Source organism: Coenobita brevimanus, unplaced genomic scaffold (genome assembly GCF_032717465.1).
Source record: "Coenobita brevimanus isolate Jiangsu-jjx unplaced genomic scaffold, ASM3271746v2 jjx.HiC_scaffold_2571, whole genome shotgun sequence".
Classification (NCBI taxonomy): Eukaryota; Metazoa; Arthropoda; class Malacostraca; order Decapoda; family Coenobitidae; genus Coenobita; species Coenobita brevimanus.
The window spans coordinates 190,260-210,526 of record NW_027643513.1 but is presented as its reverse complement, the minus strand read 5'-3'; positions in this window follow the sequence as shown (position 1 = coordinate 210,526).

The following is a 20,267-nucleotide window of genomic DNA, read 5'->3' as shown; positions in this document are numbered from 1 at the left end:
GAGAAGGTAAATGATGATCTAAGAAGAAAAATGAATGAAAATTACTCTGAAAATAGGAAGTTATTCTGGAAAGAGGTGCAGAAATGTACAAGTGACAGCGGAAAGAAATGTGAAAGTGTGAAGGACGTAAGTGGTATATTATTGACCCACTGGGATGAAGTAAGGACCAGGAGGGAAGAGTATTTTGTAAGTCTGATGAATGTGAATGGAGAGAGCAAAGAGACAATTAACATGACTGGTTTTGGGGGTGTACAGAGAAGGAATGCAGTGCCAGGAAACGTGGCACTTGCAAAGGTGAAGAACGCTGTGAAGTGGCTGAAAAATGGGAAAGCAGTTGGAGTTGATGAGGTGTTTACAGAGATGAAAAAGTGTAGTGAAGAGAGCAGAATGAAGTGCTTGTTGGGGATATGTAAGAAGGCATGGATGAGTGAAACTGTGCCAGCAGAGTGGAAAAAAGCAGTTATTGTACCCCTGTACAAAAGTGAAGGTGAGTGAAGTGAGTGCAAGAATTTTTGTGGCATAAGTTATTGAGTGTTGTAGGGGAGGTATATGGAAGAATTATTGTAGAGAAAGTAAGAGAGAGTTGTCAGAAGTCCTACTGAGTGATGAACAGGGTGGCTTTAGGAGTGGCAGAGGATGTGTGGATCAAAAATTTTCAGTGAGACAGATAGTGGAGAAGGCTTGTGAGAAGGACTATAAGGTGTTTATGGCATTTATGGATCTGGAAAAAGCATTCAACAAAGAAGACAGAAAAGGACTGTGAAAGGTTTTGCGCATGTGCGGTGTAGATGGTAAGCTGCTAGGTGCCGTCACGAGTTTTAATGAAGGTAGTGAAGCATGTGTAAGGGTAAATGGACATCGAAGTGGATGGTTCACAATCGGTGTGGGCATTCAACAAGGTTGTGTGATGTCCCCATGATTGTTAAATATATATATATATGGATGAGGTGATGAGAGAAGTAAAAACACGAGTAATGGAAAGAGGGACTGTGGTAGTAGTGAATGGTGATGGATGGAATATCTCAAATTTGTTGTATGCTGATGATGCAGTGCTACTTCCAAACCCCGGACAAGAGCTTGGTAGTCTAATTCAGAATTGTGCTGATGTCTGTGAGTGTCGTGCCTTGAGGGTAAATGTAGAAAGGAATAAAGTGATAGTCTCCCAGTGTGATGTTACAGTGAATGGAGAGAGACTGGAATTGGTGAGAGAGTTCAAATACCTGGGTACAGTGATAGAAAAGAGAGGAAAATCTGCTGAATTGGAAAGTAGTGGGACACAAGGAAGGAAAGTAGCTGGTGCAATGAAGGCCTTGGCGTGAAACAGAGGCTTGAGTGCTGCAGCTGAGTGATGCATACATGAAGGAGTGTTAGTGCCAACTTTAACATATGGATGTGAGAGTACGGTGTGGCATGAAAATGAAAAGTCAAGAGTGAGAGCAGTAGAGATGTGACTGCTGAGGAATGTATGTGCAGTACAGAGAGTGGACAGGATATGAAATAATGTGATTCGTGAAAGGTGCGGAGTGAGGAAGTCTGTGGACACCAGAATCGAAGAGAGTGTACCGAGATGGTATGGTCATCTGGAAAGAATGGATAACCACAGGGTGGTGAAAAAGATATATCTGAGCGAATCTGAAGAAAGGAGGAGGCGAGGTAGGCCAAGGAGAAGGTGGAGGGATATGGTGGATGAGTGTGTGAGGAAGAGAGGTATGGAAGTCCGTGAGGCTAGGGAACTGACAAGAGACTGAGCTGGCTAGATGAATGTTGTGAGAAGTGCATGATCAGGGATTTGGCACCCCTTTTTAATGTGACAGCGTCTGGATTGACTCTTTGGATACGTTTATGTGAAGCTACAGAATGTGTTGAATGGTTTTGGCGTGTCAGATAGAGCCAGAATTCCGGAGGCTTGAACAATGAGTGAATGGAGGCGTGGCCCGTTGGGTTGGGCAAATGTAGGTTCTCTGGACGTTGTTACTCCTCACCCTGCCCCAGGGTTGGAAAGGGGGTCCAAATGATGATGATGATGATTATGATGATGATGATGATGATGATGATGATTGTTATTACTGTTATTATAATATCCCTACGCGACCCCTCACCAACCACTCACTCAATGTAGTGCTGCTTTGATGTCTGCACTTTCCTCTCTTCCTTCTTTCTTCTTCTTTCATTATTTCCTTCATTCTTTCCTCTTCCTTCTCCCTATAGGTGACTCTGCACTGAGTGACAAGCCAAATGGTTTCCTTTACACCTGGAAACCATTTACTATGCTGGGTGGTAACCATATAACCAAATTATGGCACCTGGTGGTTTAGTGGGTAATTAAGGTGCTCCAATCAGATTGAGCCGGTGCATGTTTATATCCAAGGAATGATTAGGGTTTATTGTTGGGGTTTATTGCCACTCAAGGATGTGAGGCTGGTCACTCTCATCTTAAATGCCAGGACCAGCTTGCCTAGCCCCTGGCTCCTACATTTCTCGTGGGGTGACATTGGATTGGTTGATGGATGAATGGATGGATTGTTATTATAAAATTTTATTTTTGTTACTACTTCTGCTACTATTACTACTGCTAATATTTTTTTTCACTTAAGATCACCTCCATCCATATTTTATATTATAGTGTGAAGATCAGTACCAATCTTCATAATACAAGGCCCCATTTGGAGTTGTAATGTGAAGTACCGGTACTACTGCTACTACTGCTGTTACTACTACTACTACTATACTACAATTGTTATTGGCACCATAACAATTTTCATACTACAGACGAATCTCATACATGATAATACCGTACATGAGAGAGAGAGAGAGAGAGAGTTTAATAAACATATCCCAGGCCTGTTATTTTCTTGAACTGAATAACTTTTCCAGGATGAAAGGCCTCATCAACTCTGCTTAATTTTTACAGTAAAATATTCACGGGTCCAGAAAGACGACGGTAATATTTGGAGAGAGAAAAAGGGGTTGTGGGGTGGTGGTGATTATGATGACGTTGATGATGGTAACAATTATTATAAAGCTGCTGCAGCTGCTGGTGATGATGATGATAATGATGATGGTAATGATGATAATGATCTTTCTGCCACTGCTGCTGCTGCTGCTGCTGCTGATGATGATGATGATGATGATGGTAATGATGATGATGATCCTTCTGCCACTGCCACTGCTGCTGCTGTTGTTGTTGTTGCTGCTGATGATGATGCTGATGATGATGATGATGGTTGAACACTAACATTAGGAGTGACACTAAAGAAAGGAACAAGGAATGATGAGGAACATGAAGAGAGACCTAGCAATGACTCGAAGAGACTGGAGGAGGGATTGGAGAGGGAAGAGAGGAGGGGAAGAAAGAACAGAGGAGGAGGGAAAAGGGAGGGGACTCGAGAAAGAAGAATAGGATGAATGATGAGAAATGTGAGGGGAGGAGAGACTAAAGGGAAGGAAGAGAGAAAGGGTAGAAAGAGAGGAGGGGGAGGAAGAGAGGAGTGACAGGAGGAAAAGAGGGAAAGGTAGATAAGGAGGGGAAAGAGAGAAAGGAAGCAAGTGAGAACAGGAAGAAAGAGAGGAGAGAAACAAGTGAGAAGAGGAAGAAAGAGAGGAGAGAAACAAGTGAGAAGAGGAAGAAAGAGAGGAGGGAAGCAAGAGAACAGGGGGAGGATGAGAGGATAGATGGGGAAGGAAGGGAGAGAGGAGGGAGAGGAAGAAAGGACTGCATGAGAGAGGAGGAAATGAAGAAGGAGAGGAAGAGAGAAAATAAGAAGAGTGTAGGAGAGGAAGATATGAGATGGATGAAAAAGAGAGAAACGAGAGGAGAAGAGTGGGAGAGGAAAAAAGAAGTGTCAGGAAGAAACTGGGAGAAGGGAAGAGGAGCGGAAGATGATAGACTCAGGCTAGGAGGAATAGAGAAGGGGGACGACGAGAGGAGAGGAATGGAGAAAGAGAAGGGGTAGGGAGCGAGCTGAGGGTGGAAAAGGGTTAAGAAGGGAAGAGACAAGGAAATGAATGGATCAGAGGTAGAGGTGAGGAAGAGAAGAAAGAGGGGCGGCACGAAGAGATACGAGGGCAAGGGGGAAAGGAATGAATGGAAGAAATAGCGAAGGAAAATCGAAAGGAGGGGGATGGAGAGGTGATAGAGGGAGGGAGCGCACAGGAATGGAGGGAGGGAGGGAGAGAACAGGAACGGAGGGAGGGAGGGAGGGAGAGAACAGGGATGGAGGGAGGGAGGGAGAGAACAGGGATGGAGGGAGGGAGGGAGAGAACAGGGATGGAGGAGAGGAGAGAGGAAGATAAGAGAAATGGTGGGAAGAAAGAAGGGAGAGAACGGAGCGGGGATATAAAGGGAGGACGGGAGAGAGGAGAGAAAATAAGAATGGAGAGAAGATAAGAAAACAGACAGAAGGAAAGGAGGGAAGACTAAAGGGGAGAGAGAGGAGAGGCAGGATAATGGTGGGAAAGTTGAAAACAGGAAACAGGAAAATGAGAGGAGATAGAAAGAAGTAGAGACAGAAACCGCAGAGAGAGAGAGAGAGAACTAAAGGACACGTATTGTTGACACCCAGACCCGGTACACAACACTGTACCCAGTCCGCGGTGCAACACACACACACACATACACACACACACACACACACACACACACACACACACACACACACTGTAAAAAACTGCATAAAAAGAAAGACGACAAAGACGTAAGGAAATTTAGTTTCCCAAATAGGGCAATTGATCAGTGGAATGCACTACCGAAGGAAATAGTGTGTGGCAAAACAATTCATAAATTTAAGGATATGTACGATAAATATGGTTTAAGACACGGGACAGTACGAGCTTGACTCATTCCTGTAAAGATACAATTAGGTAAGAACAAACATATACTTGTACACAGAACAGGAGAAACTTGGAATGTGACATCCGTAGACTGTCAGGCAGCAAGATTTTCTCATAGCGAATTTATAGCCGATCGAAAGTTAGGTTAGGTCACTTTGGGCAGGGTTTGGTCTGATTAGGTAATTTTTGGTTGGGTTGGCTTCAGTTCGACTAGATATAGACGGATTAGGTTAGATTGCTTTAGAATACGTCCGTTTTGATAGGTTTTGGGTTGGGTTTTATTTGGTTGGGTTGGGCTGGGTTAGGTTCGGTTGGATTAGGTCATTTGAGGCTTGACTGGGTTTCGTTAGGACGGGTATGGTATGGTTAAGTGAGACTGGGTAGGATTAGGCAGTGTTACATGCGGTTAGGCTGCGTCAGAATTAGTTAGCTTAGGTAGGGAGGTTACGTGAGATAGTGAGGTTAAATACAATTAGACTGGGTTAGGTGAGGTTAAGTTAGATTAGTTTGGGTTATTTAAGGTTGAATTAGGTCACTCGAGGTTAGGCCAGGTTCAGTTCGAGCAAATATAGATAGGTTAGGCGAGACTGGCCTAAAATAAGATTCAGACAACGTTATAAACACAACCCCCTCCTCCCATCTGATTCTGTGACCTACGTCTTGGCTTCAGTCTTTCTCTCCCTATTTCACTCTCTCGTAAAAGTCTTGGTCCCTGTCGAAACGCCTAAATTTACTGCATTGTCAAAGTGGTTTATACATTGCGGTCTTTTGTTGGTCGGTCCTTCCAAAGTCAAATATCACACGAGGTGGACGTGGTTTTGTGTGTGTGTGTGTGTGTGTGTGTGTGTGTGTGTGTGTGTGTGTGTGTGTGTGTGTGTGTGTGAGCTTGAAGCTGTGTGTACTTGAGTAATGCCCACATGCACACACAAAGGCCAGGACAGTAGTGTGTGTGTGTGTGTGTGTGTGTGTGTGTGTGTGTGTGTGTGTGTGTGTGCAAACGTGTGTACTTGACTGATATCTACATGCATACACACAAAGGCCAGGACACACAGAGTAGTTGTTTATGTGCGTGGGTTTATGAATAGACTACACTTACACTCAGGCCAGGACAGACATAGGGTAGTGTGTGTGTGCGTATGTGTTTGTATGTGTTAACAGAATACACATACAGAGTACCATGTGTGTGAACAGAATATGTAGAGTAGCATGTGTGTGTGTGTACGTGTGAATGGAATACACATGTAGACGTGTGTGCTACCCACACTGACACCCTCTAATTCTTTCAGCCAGGATTGGAGATGTACCGTGTATATGTCATTACTCCATATTATAATTACAAATCATAATAGATAGCATGATGGATAGATAGATAGACAGATAGAAGCAGCAAGTACGTGTGGACATTCAAGTGCATATACTGTACATACATACCAGTTCTCACAAACCACTTACTAAAGTCAGTCAATAATATCTTTACAAACACTCCCGACGCAGTGCCAAGCGACATAGGTTTCATATAGTCAGGGAGCCCACTGGAGTTCATTTACACTTTTGGGAACGAAAGGTTTGATAATGTTGATCGGCTGCTACTAATATGGGAATGAAAAAAAAAAAACATTTAAGTTCAACATTCGTGGGGTTTAGAGGGGCCAGGCCCCCAAGCCCCCCCAAAAATAGGCCTTTATTTACACTTTGGTGAACAAGACTGAAAATAACATGGATCAATACCATTATACTACTGAGTTGAAATATGCAACTTAAGAAAACAAAATTTCAGGGGTTTCCATTTAAGAAGGGTTCATTTGGAGGGTTCAATAGGTTTTTAATTACACTTCCGAGAACAAGGTTGAAACTCATACTGGTGAATGACCTTACATACCTTATCCAAAATACATCACTTAAGAAAATATATTCCCTGGCATTTTTAAGAAAGGTGAGTTATGGTGTCAATTGGCCTAAAACAGATTATATTAGGAACTTGGAGATCAATCCTATAACTTACTTTGATCATATCTTTTGTATTCCTAATAGAAAAAAGCAACTTAAGAAGCAATAGTATCAGGCGTTTTTATATTAGAAAGGTTCTTGTTGAGGGCCCAAAAGCATATCGGTTATACTTTGGAGAACAAAGTTGAAGCTCGTGTTGGTAGATGACTTTACGTAACATGTCCAAAGTTCATTAGTTAAAAATGACATTCACTGGCATTTTTGCATTCTCTGCAGGTATGGTGTGGTGATTTCAGTTTAAGAGACCTTCTACTAAAGACTGACGCTGTTTCAAAATGGCTGCACGAGAAGATTATACTGGTATGTTTATCACTCAGCTCGTATTCTTTTCTTTTCAGTCACAAATTGGTTATTGATGAGAACTGACATAAATTATTGATACTGTTTAACCATAAGGAGTCTACATGATTCCTTTTGTCTTTCTTTTACAGAATCTACCCAGCAGCCAGTGCCCTCCAGATGTCTTGTACATGTTCTGCCCATTGAATCAAAGATTCTACCCTGGGAACCTGACAAATGGAATGTAGTAACACGTGTTGCCGAAGCTAGGAAACAGTGCAAAAACTTCCAAACATCAAAGTACAGAGCAGTTATTGAGGCGTTACCAAGTGACCCAGGAGAGGATGATGGCTACCACAGCAAATGTTATAAGAATTTTACTGCTATTCAACCTGTGTCTAGGCCTATTCATGACACTTCAGGCCCAGAAAGAAAGATTTTGCGCTCCGAATCATCATCATCATCTGCGTGTGTTAGCCCTATTAGCTCTACTAGTAGAAGAGAGTCTACTGTGGGTATTTTTCCCAGTACATGTTTGTTTTGTGACAAGAAGGTTAAAACACGACCAGATGGAACAAAAGAGCTCCCAGGAAAACTACTAACTAAGCAAGCAGAAGAAAAGATCAGGGAGATAGCAAATATCCTCAAACTATCACACGTACTAGTCAAAATTAGTGGAGTTGACCTTATAGCTAAAGAAGCCCAGTTCCACCACAGTTGTCGATCCTTACACATACGGAGGGCAGATAGGGCAAGAGGATATGATCTACCACCAGTTGCTGAGGAACGTGTTAGTGCCAAGTTCCCCCTTGACCGTATCTATTTATATGTCAAAGACAACATCATTGATTGCCAAAGACCTGAACGTCTTACATCCATCTATGAACAGTATATAGATCTCTGTACAGAACTTGAAGTAGTCCCTACAGTAAGCAAACCACAATATCTGGGAGATCTTTTGACCAAAAAATTTCAGGGCACAATTTTATTGCATTCTCCAGAGTCCCGCCGGCAAGGGGTGATTGTCCACAGCACAGATATTGAGTATGATTCCATCAAGACAGTGTGTGACTTTACATCATCTCCTGAGGCTCAGATTCACAAAAGCTGCCTTACAGCTCAGACAGGCCCTAAAGGCTGTTACGAAAGAGCCACTCCCAGATCCACTAACTGTTGAAGCTGTGAACCATGGTGAGGGAGAACCTCCTGAACTTGTCAAGACTTTCTTTCAGACACTAATTGGAGGACCCAAAACCGGACAATATTCAGACTCAGTAATGCGCCGCTCTGATTCCTTGAGCCAGGATGTACTCTTTTTGGTCAAGAATGGTCACCTGAAACCGAGAAAGCATATACTGATGGGTTTGTCACTGAAGTCCCTTACTGGTAGTAAGAAGATTCTTACACTTCTAAACCGAATGGGACACTCTCTTAACTACCATGCTGTTGAAGAAAATGAGACCAATCTTGCCTATGCTATATTGGACAGACAGCTGAATTGTCCAGCAGGTACGGTTTCTGGAGTACCGTGTGGATTGGCCTTTGACAATTATGATGAAGTAACACACACACTATCAGGGTCCGACACCTTGCATGACACAATGGGCATATTATATCAGGCTCAGAGCAGGTCGCCCCCTACAGAACCCTCCCCACAAAGAGGTAGGCAGAATGAAGATAAACCTAAAGAAGACATTTCCCTGCCAAAGATGGAAGGTAAGAAAAGGAGGAGGAAATTAGATGTCCTAGATAAAGACCTGCCACCCTACAGGAAAAAGCCAAGAATGAATGACTTCTCCTATGACAACAAGGATTTCCGCAGCAACATGGATCTCTCAGTTCCATCAAGAAAGCTGGACTTTTTATGGATGGTGATGCATGCTCTGGGAATGGAAGGTATTCCCATGTGGACTGGGTTCAATGGTCAAACTTACATAGATGATCTTCCAAAACAGTCAGTCCTCTACATGCCTAACATCAGCCAATCCCCAACAAGTAGTGATGTTGTTGTGGAGACTCTTTGTATTACTCAGAAATGTGCAGAGGAATGCAGACAGCCATATGGTGTTGTGACATATGACCTGGACGTTGCCACAAGGGCCATAAAGATACAGATGACTGAGCAACCAAGGTTTGACAACATATTCATTATGTTTGGAGTGTTTCATGTACAGATGTGCCTATTTAGAGCTATTGGAAAGATCATCAAGGAGTCTGGAATGCCAGAAATGTTAGTTGAAGCTGAAGTCCTCGCATCAGGGTCACTAAAAGGTTTCTTGGAGTGCAAGAACTTCAATAGATGCAAACGCTTACACCCAATGCTAGCACCTGCCTTTCAGATACTACATTTCCGTGAATTCTGCAGGGAGCACCAAGATGAAGTGGACTCTCTCAGTGATATCCTAAAATCCTCAGCATCAGACAAGAAGGAGAGCAGGAATCAGCTCTGCACCACTTCAGAATTCAACATGCTCTTTGATGAATATACTCGTTACTCTCAGTCAACACTTGATGGAAAGCATGGCCCAACTGCCAGATTTTACATGCAGTACGTAAATAGAATCAACCTGTACCACACCATCGACAGAGCAGTCAGAGAGTGTGATGTCAACCTGTACACATGGGCACTCACTCAAGCAGTTGACATCTTTTTTGGGACCAATCAACAAAATTATGCCAGGTGGATGTCAAAGCATCAACTTGATCTGATGAATCTACCTTCCACACATCCAGGCCTAAAAGAAATGCTGAAAGCTGGACTTTTCAGTATCCGAAGAACAGAAAATCAGTTCACCAGAATTCCGGTAGATCTGACTATTGAGCAAACAATAAATGCAGATGCTGCATCAAGGATGACAGGCTACACAGATTCCACCAACAACTTCACTACCCGTCTCCGATGGAGTGCTACCAAAGGTGCCAGAGCTGGATTCATAAGTGCATTCCTTGAAATGGCTGGAATGAGTAAATCTGGTGACATGCAGGCAGAGCTAACACCAAGCCGTATCGCACGTGACAACAAGGACCTCAGAAAATTGCTAAAGACGATCGACCAAGACTTTGCCAATCCATTCATTGAAAAATTAGAGTTCCTTGTTAATATTCAGACAGGGAAAGCGGCTACAGCTGAAATTTCTGAGTCATTACTTAACATTGAGAGCAAAGGCAGAGAAAAGCATGATGATTTCATCTCAGAGTGTGTGGAAGATGCTGAAAGATTCGAGAAGCCCATCACCCAAATTTCCTTGAGGACATTTGGTGACCAAGGTGCAAGAAACAAGCGGGCAAGCAATCCACTTGTGAAGGAACTCAGGTGCACTAGGGACCTCTTTGGACGGATTGCCATCATCACTGCAAAAAGGAAAGTAGACCTGGAATACCTCCTGCAGTACCCTCTCACTCCTGTACCTCTCACTATGTGTCGGACAGATGGCACTATGGTGTCCATTGCGCATGGGAAGAAGGCCGACCTTTTCAGAGTCCTTAAGGAAAGAGTAACAGTTCATGGTTCCCCAGTGAAAATAAAATCAAGCATAGTTGATGGTAACTTCCTCCTTCACTGTCTTCCACCAAATCTACCCCCAACATACGGTGGACTTTCACGAGCTTTCCTGAAGTTAGTCCTGACTCAACCTTCAAAACGGGTAGACATTGTCTTTGATACATATGAAGAACCTTCCATTAAGGACAATGAGCGTGAGCACCGTGGGGTAGAGGAAACCATTTATGTCATCACTGCAGCAGAACAAATTCGTCCACGCAACCTTCAGAAAGCTCTAAAATCCCGATCCTTCAAACAAAATCTACCCCGCTTCTTTGTGAAAGATTGGGCAGACAAGCAGCATTTTGCAGAGCTGAATGGTAGGGAGCTCTATGTTGGTGTAGACACAAGCTGTGTGCAGTTCAGGGGAATCAGTGGGTATGTTGAAGTTACACCAGTAACTCACTTGGATTGTAACAATCCAAAGGCAGACACAAGAATCTGTCTCCATGCAATTGATTCAGATATCTCTCTCCAGCAGCCAGGTGACATAGTTGTGAGGGCCTCAGATACTGATGTTGCTGTTATCCTCTTACACCATTGCCATCGTATGAAAACCAATGTGTGGATGGACACTGGTACCAAAGGTCAAGGCAACAGGTGCTACGTAAATATTTCAGCCATAGCCAGCAAGATTGGATCCAAAGTCTGTGAAGCCCTGCCAGGTTTTCATGCTTACACAGGATGCGATTACACCTCATCCTTCATTAGGAAAGGAAAGAAGCGCCCTCTGAAAATTGCTGAAGTCAGTCAAGTCTACCTTGGTTGCTCTCTCTGCATTGGCAATGGGTGAAGTAGATAAACCAACATACAAACTTCTCAAAGAGTATACTGCCAAGATATATGGTGCAAAGAAGGTAATGCCCCTGAACAAGCACAGGTTCCTATGTTTCGAGAAATCGTTTGAACCAAAGAAAGGCAAGGGGCTGTTTGCAAGTCTGAAGGGTGTAGATGCAAGCAGTATTCCACCCTGTGAAAATGTCATTCAGCAGAAGATACATCGCAGCAACTTTGTGGCAATGACATGGCATGCAGCATGTGACAAGGTGATCCCCAAAGAGCCGTTAAAAGGATGGGAACTCGTGGATAATGCCTACCAAATTGTGTGGTTCACCAGTTCCCAGATGCCAGACTCTGTTCTCCCCGATTCTGCTTATCCAACCGACGATGACAGTGATGCTGAGACTCCAGAGCAATGCTTCGACTCAGACTTCGATGACAGTGAGAGTGATGTAGATGTATGCAGTGAGACTGATGATGACTCTGACTGATAGTAAAGTAAAATATAGCTTGTTTCTCCAAGTTCCTAATATAATCTAATGTGATTGAAAATCTACTGAACTCTCCAAAAGAACCTTTCTTAAATGGAAACCCCTGAAAATATTGTTTCTTAAGCTGGATATTCAAATTAGGGATGCTAAAGATATAATCTATCTATCTATCTTTCTATCTATAGCCCGACGCCCTAATCCCGCAAAGGGTGGCCGCAGACAAAACGCCTCCAAGTCACTCTGTCACCCACCATTTGACTCCCCTCCCCCCAACTCACCCCCCCCTCCCTCATATACCTCTCAACTCCATCCCTCCACCTCATCCTCGGTCTACCCCTCCCTCTCCCTCCCTCCACCTCACCTACATACACCCTCTTAGTCAGTCTTTCATTCTCCATTCTCTCCACATGTCCAAACCACCTCAGTGTATTTCTCCTAATCTTTTCAACCACATCCACATCTACCCCACAACGTTCCTTCACTTCTTCATTCGTCAACCTGTCCCTCCACGTCACTCCACATGCTCCTCTCAAGTAACTCATTTCCACTGCTCTCACTCTTGACTTGTTCCCCTCTTGCAAGGTCCACGCCTCGCTTCCATACGTCAGGGTAGGGATCACAATACCATCATGCAGTGACTTCTTAACTTCCATACTCACCTCCCTATTTCTCATCACTGCTTTCAGTGTACCAACAACCTTTCTTCCCTGCTGTACCCTTTCATGTACTTCATCCCCCAAAGTTCCATCCTTACTCATCACACTACCCAAGTACTTGAATGCACTCACATTCTCCATATCCTCACCATCCAACCTCACTGCACACACTGTGACTTCATTCCTCTCAAACACCATAACTTTACTTTTGTTAACATTAACTTTCAGCTTCCTCCTCCTACACACTGTCCCAAATTCATTCACCAAATATGAAATTCACCATTGTTCTCTGAAATGTAATTATAACCTATTTTTGACCCCACCTGGCCCTAACTGACCTTTCTTAAGCAAAAATGCCAGGGAATATATTTTCTTAAGTGATGTATTTTGGATAAGGTATGTAAGGTCATTCACCAGTATGAGTTTCAACCTTGTTCTCGGAAGTGTAATTAAAAACCTATTGAACCCTCCAAATGAACCCTTCTTAAATGGAAACCCCTGAAATTTTGTTTTCTTAAGTTGCATATTTCAACTCAGTAGTATAATGGTATTGATCCATGTTATTTTCAGTCTTGTTCACCAAAGTGTAAATAAAGGCCTATTTTTGGGGGGGCTTGGGGGCCTGCCCCCTCTAAACCCCAGGAATGTTGAACTTAAGAAATGTTTTTTTTTCATTCCCATATTAGTAGCAGCCGATCAACATTATCAAACCTTTCGTTCCCAAAAGTGTAAATGAACTCCAGTGGGTTCCCCTACTAATAGCACTTTTTTTTTTTTTTAGGGATTTATGTGTATTAAACCTTAAGGATTCTTTAGTATGTTGCATTTATTGTTTTGATAAAGACAATTTCCATCAGTAACCTTCAGAATGACACCAAGGTATAATGTACAAAATAATTGGCTATGGAAAAGGTGTTAGGAAATCTCAAGAGTCACATATAATATGGGCCAAAACCTTATGACATGTAACCTTCAATCCGATGACCTAACAGTAATGAGGGGGATATGAAGACTAAAGCTCACCCTTTCAATTAGGAAAGGTTGCTTCCTAAATGAATACAATTGCTTGTCGGTATCCACACTATAATGAACCCCTTCAATACGATGTCTACTAGATTTAATTATTGCAACTACCACGAGATTTTATTCAACTTATGACATCTCAAAACTCTTCACCTTAAGTGGAACTGCCGAGACAGACAAAGAAAGAGACAGACGGAAGCAGAGACTAACAGAGAGACAGAGGCACAGGCAGAGGAAGATTTAGAGAGGGAGAGATTGGATCAGTTACAAGGACAGGGAAAACTGAGGAGAGGAAATCAGGTAAGGAGAAGGGTAGAAAGACCGAGAGAGAGACTGAGACAGAGAGAAGGAGGCAGAGACAGAGAACATGATGCAGAGGTGAGTGCATGCAACTGAATGAGGTAAACGTGAGAGGATGCGGGGTTTGGAAGTGGAGGAAATGGAACGATTCTTTCAGTCCAAAATGGAAGAGGCTGAAAGAGTGCGCACATATTCATTCACGCAAACACTGATACAAGCACTGATCAGCGCATGCACGCACACTAATACACGCAGGCACTGATACACACGCGCACTAATAGGCATTGATACACACAGGCACTGATACACACAGGCACTGAATCACACAGGCACTGAATCACACAGGCACTAATAGGCACTGATACACACAGGCACTGATACACACAGGCACTGAATCACACAGGCACTGATACACACAGGCACTGATACACTATCTATCTATCCATCTATATACCTAGGCTGCTTCCCCCAAGGAAAGGGAGGTAGCCGAGACAGGACGACACACTCCCCATTTACTCATCCATTCAAAGACGTTCATTCCCATCTTAGCCCCAAAGGGGAGAAAGGACAGATCCTCACCGCACCACACTGCACAAGGGTCAACTGCGCAATGCAATCAGTGACATCCGCAGCAGGGCCCGACAGCAGAGCTGCTTTACCCCTGCCACATCATAACAGACTCATCCCCTTACCTGCACCTGACCTGAAATAGCTGATCAGACCAAATGGGGGAGGATATCCCCTCAGGGCTGCGTCATCACTTATTCATTCACAATTTCTCTCCACCCATTTCTGTCACGCACAGCCACTCTTCCTTGCTCAACAGACGTCCCTCTTGCATCTAGCGCTCTCTTCACACTGTCCATCCATCCTATTTGTGGTCTCCCTCTCAGCCTTACACCTCTCACATCAGATCTAGTTATCTTTTTCACCAATCGCTCATTATCCATTCTCTCCATATGCCCAAACCATCGCAACACCCTCTGCTCAACTCTACCAGCCATCTCCCGAACAACTCCAGTTCTCCTTCGCACTTCATCATTCCGCACTCGATCCATAGGCATCACTTCACACATACTCCTCAGACACCTCATCTTCATTACATTCAAACTTTTCCTCTCTGCTACACCCATATTTTTTTTTTTTTTTTTTTTTTTTTTTTAAATAACAGAACGGAGGAAGGAAAAACAAATGGAGAAAAAAAATAATCCATACACCAGATTACTGGTGTCCTCTGTTCATAAAATATCTGTAACAGTTAGACTTGAACAGTTGTAGGTTGAAATTTGGAGGAAAACAACTCTGGGGAAGCGAGTTCCAGAGAGATGCAGTTCGGGGAATGAAAGAATTCTGATAGGCAGAAGTTCTGCAATATGGTTGAGTGACATACCAGTCATGAGCGCTACCAGATGCCCGTGTAGCACGAGGGAAGGCATGGAGAGGTGGCACCATGGTCGCAACTTCGTTTGAGCACTTGCCAAAAAAATATCTGTAAAATAATGAAAGGGAGGCAACATTCCTTCTTACTTGCAGGGGAGGTAGTTTATATGTAATGGCAGGGTTGTTAATGATTCTAACAGCTTTATTCTGAATTTTGTCTAGTTGTCTTAATGCAACCTCTCCACAACCATTCCACAAGGGTGAGCAATATTCAAGCTGAGAGCGCACATGACTCTTATAAATTATAGCTAACTGCTCATCAGCGAAGAAGTTACGGACTCTGTACAATAATCCAAGTTTCTTTGAGGCGGTTTTAGCAAGTGATCTGACATGAGAGGTCCAGCTGAGGGCACTGTTAAGTGAGACACCAAGAATTTCAATACTTTTGGAGATGGGAATATTAGTAGCACTGAAGGTAATGTATGAATCTGGCAATATCTGTCTATTAGTAAACTGTATATATTTAGTTTTACTAGCATTAAAAGAGACAAGGTTGTTTTGTCCCCATTCACTGATTGTAGACAGATCTTGATTTATGGAGATGGCTGTATTGAGTTGAGAGGTAGAGATATTAGACTTTGTAAATGGATGTCTGAGTGTGAATGAACTATGTAGTGTTGAGTCATCTGCATATGAGTGAATGGGATTGTGAGTGACAGATAAGAGATCATTAATATGAACCAGAAATAGGGTTGGTGCCAGAACTGATCCCTGCGGCACGCCGGCGTTAATTGAGTGGAAATTCGAATGTACATCATCTACTTTTACTCTTATTTTCCTGTCACTAAGATAAGAAGAAATCAAAGGAACAAAAGACGTTAGTCCATAGCAAGGGAGTTTGGACAGCAGGGAACGGTGCCATACTCTGTCGAAAGCTTTAGAGATATCAAGAGCTACTGCATGAGTTTCTCCAAAAAGATCAATTGATTGATGGATGGTATGAGTTAAGAGATTGAGTATGTCAATGGTGGATCTTTTGTGGCGAAAACCGTATTGTCTATCATTAATTAAGTTGTTGGATTCAAGATGTTTAACAATATGCTTGTTAATTAAAGTTTCAAATACCTTACCAAGAGAAGATGTGATAGCTATTGGTCTGTAATTGGAGGGGTCAGACGAACTTCCTTTCTTCGGAACTGGGTGGATATTGGCTTCTTTCCATGAATTTGGGAATAAAGAAGTACGTATGCATAGTCTGAATAATTTAGCTAGGACAGAGGCAAGTTCAGGGGAACACTTTTTCAAAACAATTGGCGGAATTCCATCTGGACCTGGAGCTTTGTTGGTAGGTAAATTGTCTAGGATGGATTTTACAAATCTTGTCTGTATTTTAAGTGGGGCAATTTCGGGAGAATCAAGTTCCAGTACTGAGACATTCTGGCTGGTATCATCTATGGTAGAGTTTCTTGCAAAGGTACTAGCAAAGATATCTGCTTTCCCACGTGTGTCATTTGTAATATTGCCATCTGAAGATTTTAGTGGGGGAATGGAAGATGACTTGTTAAAGTTATTATTGAAAGAATTAAGAGTTGACCAGAATATTCTATTGTCATTAGGGTTGTTAAGTAGTTTTGATGCTTGCTTTTGAAGAAAGTTTGATTTAGATAGATTTAATACAGCTTTTGCATGATTTCTAGCAATTTTAAATTGGGAGAGTGATTCAGGTGTTTTTGATTTTAAGTAAGAGTTATATGCTAATGACTTTTGGGCTGTTGCTCTGGCACAATTGCCATCAAACCATTTTGGAGAGTTTGATCTTTTAGTGAAATGTTGACTTGGTATGAATAAATCCATACCAGCTAGTATTAAGTCACAAATGTGGGACTGGGTAGAATTGGGATCACTAGAGAAGAAAGACTGCCATGGAACATCAGCAAGATAATTTCTAAATCCATCCCAGTCTGCCCTATCAAAGTGCCATCGGGTCACCCTGACAGGTTCGGAATGGGGAGGTGTAGGAAGGTTAACTAATGAGGCTTTGATGAGATTGTGGTCAGAGGATCCAAGTGGTGACAGTACTTCTATCCTGTATTGATCTGGATTATTTGTCAAGAATAAATCCAAGAGATAGGCATTATGGTCAGGATTATCAGGTATTCTGGTTGGTTGCTTTACATGTTTCAGCCCCATACAATGCAGTCGGTACCACAACACCCTCATACAGCCTTCTCTTTACATCCATTCTAAGCGAACGACATCTAAACACTTTTTTCATTCCTCCCAGCACCTTTCCTACTTCATTTATTCTAAACTTCACTTCTGCATCCTTTAAGCGTCACGTTATAATGATTGATGAGGCAGAGCTCAAGGAGAGGATAGGAGAAGTTGTTGAATCAGTATCTGCTTTATCTGACCCTTTTGCAGCAGACATTAGATATCATCCAAAATGTTGGCAGCATTATGTGCAGAATTTAGGCAGGGGGTTTGAAAGTGGTGCCACAATGCATGTTCTGAGTGCTACCCTCCAGGAAGCAAGAGGAGTGTTCTTCAAGCATGTTGACAATGTTATCTTTGTTGAACATGAGATTCGCTCACTGCAATCCTTGCTTAATGATTATAAGCACATTGTCGGTGACTATGGCTATAGTGTTGGTGAAATGAAATCATCCTACTTAAAAGAACTGTTGTTGAATGAATATAAAGATTCAATAGCATTTAAAGAGAGAGAAAACAAGAACAAAAGTGAGTGGGTGTATGATGTGAGTGGAGGAGGTGATTCTATTCACACTGCCATCACTTCGTACGGAATAAGCGATGATCAGCTCATTGAAAACTTAGCACCAAGATTGGCGCAAGAAATTAAAGAGGTTTCAACTCCAATGTGGCCACCCGATCTTGAAGAGCTAGAAGAGGGGAAGAGATATCGCCACTGCTGCTAAAACTTCTAAGTTTACTGCAAACCCCATCAAGAAAGACTGCTGATTTGAGCCCCACTACCCTCAGTCTTGCATCAATGATAACTTATCATGTGAGTAAAAAGCGTACATCTACAGTGATCAACACGGGGGTAACTGTTCATGGTATGACGAGGAGCAGAGAACTGACAGACACACTACACAAAGCTGGAGCATGCATCAGCTATGCAGATGTTCAGCTATTATACGACCACTGGACTCTACAAGATGTAGAGACTTCTTCATCATGCCCCCAAGAGATTGCTGACACGAAACCAGCAATAGTAATCGTCGACAATGATGACTTCAAGGTGGACTCAGTGACTGGCGATGCTTCTGGAGCACACCGAACGAACGTTATGTACATTCAGCCATTAGAGGATGAAGAAAAACGGGATAAACAAGGGCCAAGAATCATTAAGAAAAATGAGATTACAACAAAGTTGAAGCAGAAATGTAGCGAAATGACTCAGGTTCGGTAGTACAAGTGCCCTATGGGCAGTTCGAGCGAGCCCCCAGTGCGTCCTGAGGTGGAAAGAGTTGAGAATTGCACAAAGGTGCAAAGAATGCGATCCGTACTACACACTATTTGTCGAATGGATGACAAAGGTACAAGGACCTCCCCTGAGGCTCAACAAGTACCAGCATACAGTGGCTTCCAGTCTTGCTGTCAGTATCCACCACGGAAAAGCAAACCATACTATCATACTACATATCCAGAACCTCCTACCAAATCTGTACTGTATGACATTATGTTGAAGCTGACAAATGCAATAGAACAAAAAAGAATTCCATTTTCTTTCCTTGTTGGGGATATGCCAACCTACAAACTCATTCTGCAGCTCAAATCTGAATCCCCAGACAGGTTTCACAGCATCATTCCAATTATTGGAGCATTTCATCAACAAATGTCATACATGTACGCCATCTACAAAAGATTTAAGGGCTCAGGTATGGCAGATACATTAGTGGCGGCTGGTGTGATAGCAGGAGGATCTGTAGACCAAGCCTTGCGAGGAAAACACTATAGAAGGGGTTTGAGATGCATACTTCTGTGGCGAGAGGTTTTGATATACAAAAGGCTCCAAGGAATCCTTTGTAACAAAGAACCGTCTGATAACATCAAAGAAAAAATTGATGTTCTAAGGCATCCTTTAGACCAGTGATTTTCAACCAGTGTGCCGCGAAGCAACTGCAGGTGTGCCGTGGGAATTGGGGAAGGAAGATTGATCCTCCCTCAAACAACGTGCACATGGCAAATGTGACATCTATGAGTATGACACTATCATGTGTCACGGCATAATGACAATGAATTTAATTAATTGTGAATTTATATTATACCCTATTTGTGGGGGGCATATCACACTGTATGTACGAACTGGTAACCCTTATTCCGCCGGGCCTCCGGGCTAACGGATTTTCTCAGCCAGACGGGCCTTCACCACAGCGGCACTTGGACGCGCTGCCCGGCGCCCCTATTCCTTGTATACGTCTTAAAAGTAAAGATCAGGAGATATGGATAGATTTGTAATTAAGAAACGAACGTTAGAAGATGAGGGCAGTGAAGCTAGTGTGGCCGGAACTAGTTCTGGAAGGAAGACAATTAGGACAGACAGTATTACTTCCAAATCAGTTGTGCGACAGTATAAAGAAGACTACTTGTCCTTCGGATTCACTTCATCTGGAGAAGAGGAACCTCGTCCTGTCTGTGTTGTTTGTGGCGAAAGACTAGCAAATCAAGCGATGGTTCCAAGTAAACTTAAAAGACATCTTCGGACAAAGCACTCTCATTTATGTGAGAAATCAACTGAATATTTTAAAAGGCTTATCACTGACCAAACACGCCAGTCTCAACAAATCACCAGAATCACGACTGTATCTGCCAAAGCTCAAGAAGCAAGTTATGCTGTTGCAGAAATAGTTGCCCAAAAAATGAAATCACATATAATTGCAGAGTCGGTAATATTACCAGCATGTAGCAAAATTGTGAACATCATGTTTGGTGAAAAATGTGAAAAAGAGATTT